At 40.9% G+C, this 9,252-nt stretch overlaps 2 pseudogenes across 1 annotated transcript; both read right to left on the bottom strand.

Moving 5' to 3' along the window:
- Nucleotides 1–302: 302 nt before the first annotated feature.
- LOC147462884 (dolichyl-diphosphooligosaccharide--protein glycosyltransferase subunit 1B-like) lies at nt 303–3,390 on the bottom strand (annotated as a pseudogene). Its single transcript, XR_015185798.1, has 4 exons — nt 3,345–3,390; nt 3,171–3,274; nt 2,864–2,998; nt 303–2,800 (listed from the first exon to the last, which is right to left on the bottom strand). The product of XR_015185798.1 is annotated as a dolichyl-diphosphooligosaccharide--protein glycosyltransferase subunit 1B-like (transcript).
- A 165-nt stretch (nt 3,391–3,555) lies between these two features.
- LOC147462883 (uncharacterized) lies at nt 3,556–4,155 on the bottom strand (annotated as a pseudogene).
- Between the last annotated feature and the right edge of the window lie 5,097 nt (nt 4,156–9,252).

The following is a 9,252-nucleotide window of genomic DNA, read 5'->3' as shown; positions in this document are numbered from 1 at the left end:
CTTTTAAATCTCTCTCGAGCAAAATATTGAAAACTATATATGCCATTTGTAAAAAAAATTATGAAAGGATGACTCACACACACACACACACACACACACACACACACACACACACACACACACACACAGAGGCCACCGATTGCCGTGGTTCAAAGGTATACCTCGAAAGAATGAGATACCGATTGTAGTGCTTCAGAGGGGTACCTTGCAGAAAACCACGAGGAGGGTTAGAGGTTTTTCAAGCTCAATGTTCATAATCATACAAGATGTCAATGTTATTAATTGTTTGTTGTTCCAATTTTTATGTTTTAAAAAAAAAAAAAACATGCAAGTTTCCTTGCACGGAGGAGTTTGCACAGTCCTCCCCAATTTTTATAATACGAGGGAACATGCCATTCCCACGACAGCGAGCAATTCGCAGTGTGTTCATTAACTGCATTCGCAGTGTCAAATATGTCAAAAATCATCACAGAATGATAATGCTTACTCACCGCGCGATTGGATGTCTATCGTCGATGCACCTTGCATCAATGATACGGGGCATCTCCTGCTCTTAACCCGTTGCAAGAGACGACAATGGAGGATGAAGGAGATAGCTTGTGACTATTTGGGTGGAGGAACTTTAGGAAGAAGCTTGTCAAGAACTTGTTGTGCTTCGGAAAGTACTACACTTGGCATACATGTCAACCAAAGCATTACCAAGCACGACATTTTTGTTGAACAGTCCCCGACTAACAAGCTCATCATGAATTTGTTTTCTTGTGTGGACGTCTTTCAAAGTGCCACATGCCTTCAAAATGCAAGCATAGGTGACTGCATCTGGAGAGAAGCCCTCGCTTCGCATCCACTGGAAACATCCCAATGCTTCTTGGCCTTGCCTCTGTTGGGCATAACCTGCAATCAATGCATTCCAAGAGACCGCATCTCGATCAGGAAGATCGTCAAGGACTTGTTGAGCTTTCAAAAGTACACCACACTTGGACTATATGTCAACCAAATCATTGCCAAGCATGACAGTTCTTTACAATAGCCCCTGATTGACAATCTCATCGTGAATTTGTTTGCCCATACAATGTCTCACATAATGCCATATGCCTTCAAAATGCAAGCATAGGTGAGTGCATCTGGAAAGAAACCCTCACTTCGCATACAATGGAAACAATTCAAAGCTTCCTGGCCCTGGCCTTGTTGGGCATATACTGCAATTAATGTAGTCCAAGAGATGACATCTTGGTTGGGAAGCTCCTCCAGAACTTGTTGTGCTTTTCGAAATACACCACAATTAGCGTACACGTATACCAACGCATTGCCAAGCACGACATTCTTCTCCAACAACCTCTGACTAGCAATCTCGTCATGAATTTGTTTACCCAGATCAACATCTTGAATAATACCGCATGCCTTCAAGGCACAAGCATAGGTGACCGCATCCGGAGAGAGGCCCTCGCTTCGCAAGCGATGAAAACAGCCCAGAGCTTTGTGAACCTGCCCATGTCGGGCTTTTCGTGCAATAAGTGCAGTCCGACCGACGACATCGATAAGCTCTGCACGCTGAATGCGAGCCTAGTATGAAGCTGAGGATTTTGATATAGAAAAGTCTAGACGAGAATACGCAACGTAAGCAATGAAGAAAAGAAAAAATCCAGTAACGAGCATGAGTGGTTCAACCAGCGTTGCCATTGGGTTGAACTTCAAGTATATCTCGAAGAAAACATTATGCTCCTGCACTACGTTCTTTTTTGTCAAAACGACAACAGTTCTTCCAACATTGTCAAGATAGTTGTACTTGACCTCATTTGATTCCTCTACAGTAAATGGAACCTGAACAGAAGGTTCTTTCGACCCTTCTGGTAGCACCACCGTCACAACAAGTTTCTCTACAACAACATCTTGAATAGGGCATCCAAAAGGAAATCTCAGGTATCTTTGCCCATCAGCTGCCCGAAAAACAAAGTCCTGTAAAGGAACTCCATAACCAATAGTGAAAGTCACATGTCAGCCTCCCAACAAGGGGTACCTTGGCTCAAATAGAAGCTCTGTCTTGTCCTTGTCAAGATGCAAATGTGATGTTGAAAAATTGCCAACCTCATCTCTGTAGTAGACAGAATGAGCTCGTGGAGGAAGGCGAGCCTGCAAGCCACGAAGGGATGCCCTCCCACTTATTCCTGGTCTAGCCTGAAAGTCGAGTCTTAAAAAACCACCCTTATGCTTAGCTCCACCATGAGTAAGTTGATAGTTTTTAGTTACATAAATATTGCCCCAGTTAGAGATTTCTATCTCCTGCACCAACTCTTCCACAACAGCAAATGGCTAGTTGTTCTCATAATGTACAGTGATGGGTAGAGAAGAAAATGCTGGAATATTTTCATAAGGACCATATTTTATTTTAGCAACTGCTAGCTTTACTAGGTTAACCTTTGTGTAAGACTCAATCCGTGGATTCCTAGGCAGTTTGAAGGAGGTTGTCTGTACTTTTACAGGATAAGGAGACAGAACATACACACTGTCATAATGAAGCACAAGCTGTACATATGATTGAGTAATTTATTCTGGAAAAGGTTTCAAAAGATGTGTAAAGACTGTGTAAACATCCACTAATGTTGACTCGCTTGCTTTTAAAGGCTTGTTCAGAATAATAGAGAGCAGAACCACCCCTTTTGACTCGCTTGGCCTCAGACTTTATCAGCTTCACAGGTAAGTTGACTGGTGTAGCTCTATTGTTCACTTTGCCTTCGTATGCAGAGACCCCAATAAAGGCCAAGTTACTTGCCAAACTTGAAGGTAAAGGGAGAACCTGAACCTGCGAAGCAATTGTGGATAAGGAAGGGAGAGAGAGAGAGAGAGAGAGAGAGAGAGAGAGAACCTGAGCCTGCGAACTGTTTGAAGGTAAAGGGAGAACCTGAACCTGCAAAGCAATTGTGGATAAGGGAGAGAGAGAGAGAGAGAGAGAGACAAAGAGAGAGAGAGAGAGAGAGAGAGAGAGAGAGAGAACCCGAACCTGCGAACTGTTTGGCAGGAGGTCATTTTTTTTTATAGAGATTTAGGTAGAGGTAGGAGCACAGTTGAGAGAAGCGGCAATCTCTGTCCTCAAGCTGAAAATCTATGCTCTAGAAGGCGACTTGCAAAAAGAGAGGGATATGAGAGGTAGCAAGTCAGCAATTAATACTAACGCAAAAACTTTGACTTAGCTCTCCCCTGACATTAACTCTACCATGGCTTTTCAAGATGCCCAACCATAGCTTTTCAAGATGCACAATTCTAGACAATTTAATTCCTAAAAGCAATCAAGCAAATACAAACCATGTCATAAGCCAGATGTGCATAACTTGATTAAATGCCCCTACCACTTTTCGGGCCTTCTAGTTGCTTCAGTCCTTGCAGCTCCTGCATCAGGTGTTCTTTGTCTGATGAAAGTTGGAAAAAAACATTGAAAGATGTTCAATTTGTCCAAACCCCAAACCTTCTGAAATGGCAAAAACGTCTTGCTTGCAATACCTTGATCATCCTATAATAAAGTTGATGTCATGCAGAAGAGATTTTAGACATTACACACCATCAAACAGACACCTTATTGTTTGAGTTATGAAATTCAATGAGATTCTTTTCAAAATTCATCATGTTCTGCTTGACCCATTCCAGCTCGCTCACAGCACGACTTCGTGTCTCAACAATCTCTTTGGTCTTTCTGTGAAGGTCTTGATGGTACTCATGGAGCTTTGCAACCAGAACACATATCTTCTCTTCCAAGTAATGAGTATACCCTTTATAGAAGTCATATTCACTAGCAAGGTGCCTAGCTTGAGCCTTGCAATCATCTCTCTCTTTTTGAAGACGCTCCATTTCTTGGTGCTTGCCTTCAAGTAACACAACAACCTCATTTTGGGTTTCTCGAAGGTGAGATTGGGCTTGTTGAAGATCCTTCTCTGCCTTCACAAGCTTACGATGGCAAAGGGCCTGTGTAGCCTTCACTTGGCATTCCAACAGGTCACGCTCCTTCTCGATGGAAGAGGAGAAGTCTCACAACTGTTCAATTTCTCTGCGCAGTGACTCCTTCTTGGACTCATAAAGGCGTTGCCGCTTCTGATCCAGGTCCTCCAGGCCCTCCTCGATTGCACCCAATGCCATCTCATGAGGCCTTTTGGGTGGTCTGTTGCTGCTTCCCTTGACTACTTCGACAAAAAGACCAGTGCATCTACAGCTGGGAAGTTACTTCCTTCAACATGAAAATGCCTTTATGAGTTGAGGACTTCAAAGACCTGTGTTCGTATCAGATTGGTATGCAGAGACATGCTCTGCCTGTTGAAATGATGTTGAAGGAGGTCCAAAAGGCGCTGCTTTGAGAGCTGCGTTCAGGGCCCTGTGACGTTGTAAGCAAAGTATGCTGCACTTTGCTAGTCCGCTGCAGAAGAGAAGTGGGAGAGGAGAGGAAGGGGAACGACAACCGGTGCACACTCGACAAACCGGCAAAAGCGCAATAACGATCTCCAAATGTGTGCACAGCTTTGCAAATTTGATTTATTTCTTTTTTGAGTATGTCGTACACATTTTAAAAAACGAAAATCCACGTGGACGAACGTGGAGCCAGAATTGAGACTTTGGCTACTACGCTAACAAAGTAACACGAGTATATCATGAGGCAAGTACAAGAATTGGTAGACAAAGGGATGGTGAGTCCTACATCCTCTCCCTTTTGTTCTCGAATTATTTTAGTGCAAAAGAAAGATGGTACATACCGTATGTGTGTGGACTATTGACCACTAAACCATATCACTATCAGAAACAAATTTCCCATGCCTCGGGTAGAAGATCTATTTGATAAGTTACAAGGCTCTACCTACTTCAATAGGATTGACCTTAAAAGTGGCGATCATCAAATAAGGATAGTGGATGAAGATATCCTAAAGACCACGTTTCATACAATGTTTGGTTTTTATGAATATCTAGTCATGCCTTTTGGTTTGAACAATGCACCAACCACATTCAATCATTTGATGGAGAAAATATTTAGACCCTACCGCAAGTTCACTGGAGTTGATGATATCATCATCTGCTCCAAGTCTTTGGAGGAACACAAGCAACGTCTCCAAGTGATTTTTCAAGCATTGAGGGCAAACAACCTTTTTCTCAACCAAAAGAAAGACAAAATTTCCTTCAAGAGATTCAATACTTAGGTCATATTATCTCTCAAGATGGTATCTGTATAAATCCATCAAAGTTAGAGGAAATAAAGCATGGCCTAATCGAAGGAATCTACATGAGCTAAGAAGATTTATTGGTATGTATGCATGCTATGGACACTTCATAGAAAAAAAAAATAGCCAGACCATTACATGACTTAACAAAGAAGCATGTTAAGTATTCATGGAATGCTAAGAAGCTGAATTCTTTTGACAAGCTCAAAGATAAGCATACCTCTCAACTATTCTTCATGCTTCCGGATCTCTCAAAGCCATTTGAGGTCCAATTTGATGCTTGTGGTGATTGCCTTGGAGCAGTCTTTCTTCAAGAAGTACATGCCATAGCATATAAGAGCCGAAGGCTCAATACGGATGAACGGGTCTTGGGCATTTATGTGAGAAAGAGATTTTAGATGTTCTACATGCCCTAGACACATGGAAGCACTGTTTATTGGGGACTCCATTCATTTTATGAACAAACCACCAAAGTCTCAAGTACTTCATGACGCAAACCAAGCTTTCCGACAAACAAATGAGGTGGGCAAAGTTTCTTTTGCAATTTTATTTTCATATTGATCACGTTGTTGGTAAGCACAATCAAGTGGCCAATGCACTTTTGCGATGACCAAAAATTAATGTGGTGTCTATATCAACTCACAATTATCTATCTTCTATGATAGATGAGTCTGCTACTCACCCTTACTTTAAATATGTAATGGAAGCCCTTGCTTTGAGGAAGAAAGAGGAACCATTTACCTTGTAGTATGGTTATCTTCTCCATGGAAATAGGCTATGTGTTACCCACTCCCTTTCTGAGAGTCATGTATAAGTACCATGCTCCTCCCTATGCGGGGCATGTAGGCATTCAACCTACTCTTCGAGGAGTAGAGATGTACTTCTATGGGCCTACCATGAAAGTGGACATACAAGAGTATGTTTCAAAATGTGTGGTATGCCAAAAGACCAAGTATGATAGAGGGAAGAAACCTAGATTACTCCAGCCATTGCCAATCCCTAGATTTTCAAACACCATAGATTACCAACATCCATCATATGAGATAGAGATCCTAGAATGACCAATAATTTTTGGAAAGGTCTCTTTGAAAATCTAGGTACAAGATTGCATTTCGCTTTGGCCTATCACCCACAAACGGTGTCGTGCTTGGACACGTACATAGTGGGAACGCATGCTACAAGATCTATCTTGTAATTTTTTAGATACATAATTATCTTTCCTATAGTGTACATATGCATATTTAAGTATAATAATAAGCCTTCTATCTCATCCTATTATTTTTCTCAAGGGTAACCTATTCTTACTTTACCATCAGAAAATACTATGGGAAAGGCATCAATAGCTCTGCCTCTTTAACTTGGGGCAAAAAGCATTGATTCTTTATTTCTACTATCTCATTATCATCTCACACCCTAGCTAGATCCTATATCTAGGGTAAACTCCAATATATATATATTCTATGTATTTTTCTTATATTTCTTTTTAAATAGCTACTAGGAGGGAATTAAATCCTAGTGGGACACTCGGTGGCATGATTTCAAAGATAACCTTATTTTAATGCATTATCGCAAGCATGATTACAAAACTCTGTCAAAGAACAATGTCATGCTTTCATATGGCATGAGGTGTCCTTTGGAATCAAATGAAAGTCTAGGCTAAGGGGACCACAGGAAGACTTTTGCTGCTAGAAATGGACCCTATTTTGATGATTTGTTTACACAAGGTTCAAATCCGAATTGGAAAATTATTTTAAAATGAAAATCATAGCTAATGAGCTGAATTTTCTGCCCATATTTTTACTTTTTTATTTGGAGCCACGGTTGAGGAGATATGATCAAAATATTGGACCCCAGTCTGCCCACATCATGCAGGGACAGCTCATTTCCAACTTTTCCAATTTCTGTTCACACTTGCTCCTCTCTTCTTGTGTAAACCCTTGGGGGTTCCCTTCACCTATAAAAGGGGACCTTTTCTTCCTTGAAAATGGACTCAAGCATTCAAGCCATTGATGAGAGGAATTCTTGAGGGAGTGAGTAGTAATGCCTAATTGTACTTAGCCATTAACATAAGCCCAAGCCTACACTTTCTCCTAGAGGAAGACTAGCCATTCTTGTACGCTATCCTTGGAAGATCAACTCTAATCAAAGAAGGTCTTGGACTTGACGTATCAATCAAAGTTGAATTCTCCCCTCTTCTTCTCTCTCCATCAATAATGGTGTCGAAGAAGTTTGTCAAGTAAAATGTGTTCTACATTGATGTTTACTTGATTTCTTGTTGTTTTCTTTTTCATCTCTAATCCAACATATATATATATATATATATAATCTCATCTCCTTAACGAAATCTATTTATCTCACTCTTAGTAATTCATCCTCTCTACAAATTCTAGGTTCTCTTTGCTACAGGTACATCTCTGCCCGCAGTATCCTTATTGCCTACGCGCAAGAATAGGGCTTGGGAGGGAAACTTCTCATCTCTTCATTTCTCTCATATCTACATTTCTCACATACTATCCTAGATGAATAACCCACATGATGATAATTTCTATCGCTTTCACTTTGTACGATCTATTAGAATTAACGTATGGATTAGCCGTAAAATACACTTTCAACAACGTATAGTGTTTCTCTTTGGCCCAGAATGCTCAATGAAATACTTTTATCACCGGATCCCATCATACTACCTCTCATAGACTATAAATTTTCTTTTGACGTAAGCGTAGTTATCTTGCTATGAACCAAGAGGATTTGTACACACAATTAATCCCAATCACTAGACAAAATATATATATTATGGTAAGCACAAAACTACAATTCCAAAGAACAATTCGTAGCATATTTGGTCAGCCAAGATTGAATGCCATTAACTCATCTATTAACCCTTTCATATTACCCATGATACGATACGACCATAGCCTTGATGTTTTCATCTTTGTGTTATTTTGACATTCTCTTTTGTGTTCTTTCTTTGTGCATGTGAGTGCAAGAGAGAATGGGTGGGCTTCTTTGATTGTACTTCTTTTCAAACCCTAGTCTTCATGGCATCTATGGTTTAACTCCTTCATATAGTTTTTGTTGAGTTCTCTCACAAACTCTCAGAGCCATAAGCCCGGTGCTTTCCTGGCAAGACCGCAAATTTCTTGACATATTTTTGGTGAACCCGACGTGAAACTGCCAGGGTGAGAGTTTGTGGGTAACCATGGGTGATCATGTTGAGCAACAGGGTATGCATTTTGACCCAAAAACAATGAAAATGTTTCAAGCATTTGCAATGTTCATGCAACAACAACATGCCACTGAAAGAAGGGAGATTTCAGCAACGAAGGCCATACAAGAGGTCATCAACAAAATGGATCAATTCAATGGCAAAGATGTAACCAAGTACTTACGTGAGTATGTGAAGGAGATGGAGCTGCATCGCGTGTCAGAAGGTGAGATGATTCAAAGCTTTGAGCTAGTTGTTGCTCCAGAAATTAGGGAGCATGTTAGGGCAATTAAAGATGGGCATGGGAGAAATTGGGAAGAACTCAAAGTAGCTTTAAAGGAGGAATATTTCATGGAGGACTCTGAGAGAGTGACCAAAAGGACATTCTTAGAATGGGTAGTCAAGCCAAAGCAAGGACTATCAATAACAGAGCTACTTAGGGAATTTGAGCGGCGCTATGCACAACTCACAAGGACAGAAAGGGCCACACTAGATGCAGAGAAGACAGATCTTTTCTTACAAGCTGCAGGTAAAGAGTTTCAAGAAAATTTGGAGCTTCTTCTTGAAGATAAAGATGCTGAGCAAGGACTAAAGACCGACTGGAATGAGGTTGAAGGTGCTGTCTCACTGCTTGCCAAACGACAAAGAAGAAGGGACAAGATGGTAGTAAACACTACAAGTCCTTCCACCTCAACTTATGACAAAATGGTAAAGCCTACTTTTATTGCTCCTAAGTTTGATGAGTCCATGCTAGATGAGCTTGTGAAGGGAATGTGTGACTTGAAGGTGAAGCTTGCAAAGCTTGAAGAAAAAGGCCAACCATCAGGGCCACTTCTTAGGCAAAGACAACAGCCC

This window comes from Adiantum capillus-veneris, chromosome 2 (genome assembly GCF_014529385.1).
Source record: "Adiantum capillus-veneris isolate H3 chromosome 2, ASM1452938v2, whole genome shotgun sequence".
Lineage (NCBI taxonomy): Eukaryota > Viridiplantae > Streptophyta > Polypodiopsida > Polypodiales > Pteridaceae > Adiantum > Adiantum capillus-veneris.
The sequence above is the reverse complement of the archived record's forward strand: the minus strand, read 5'-3'. Positions and strand labels throughout refer to the sequence as shown.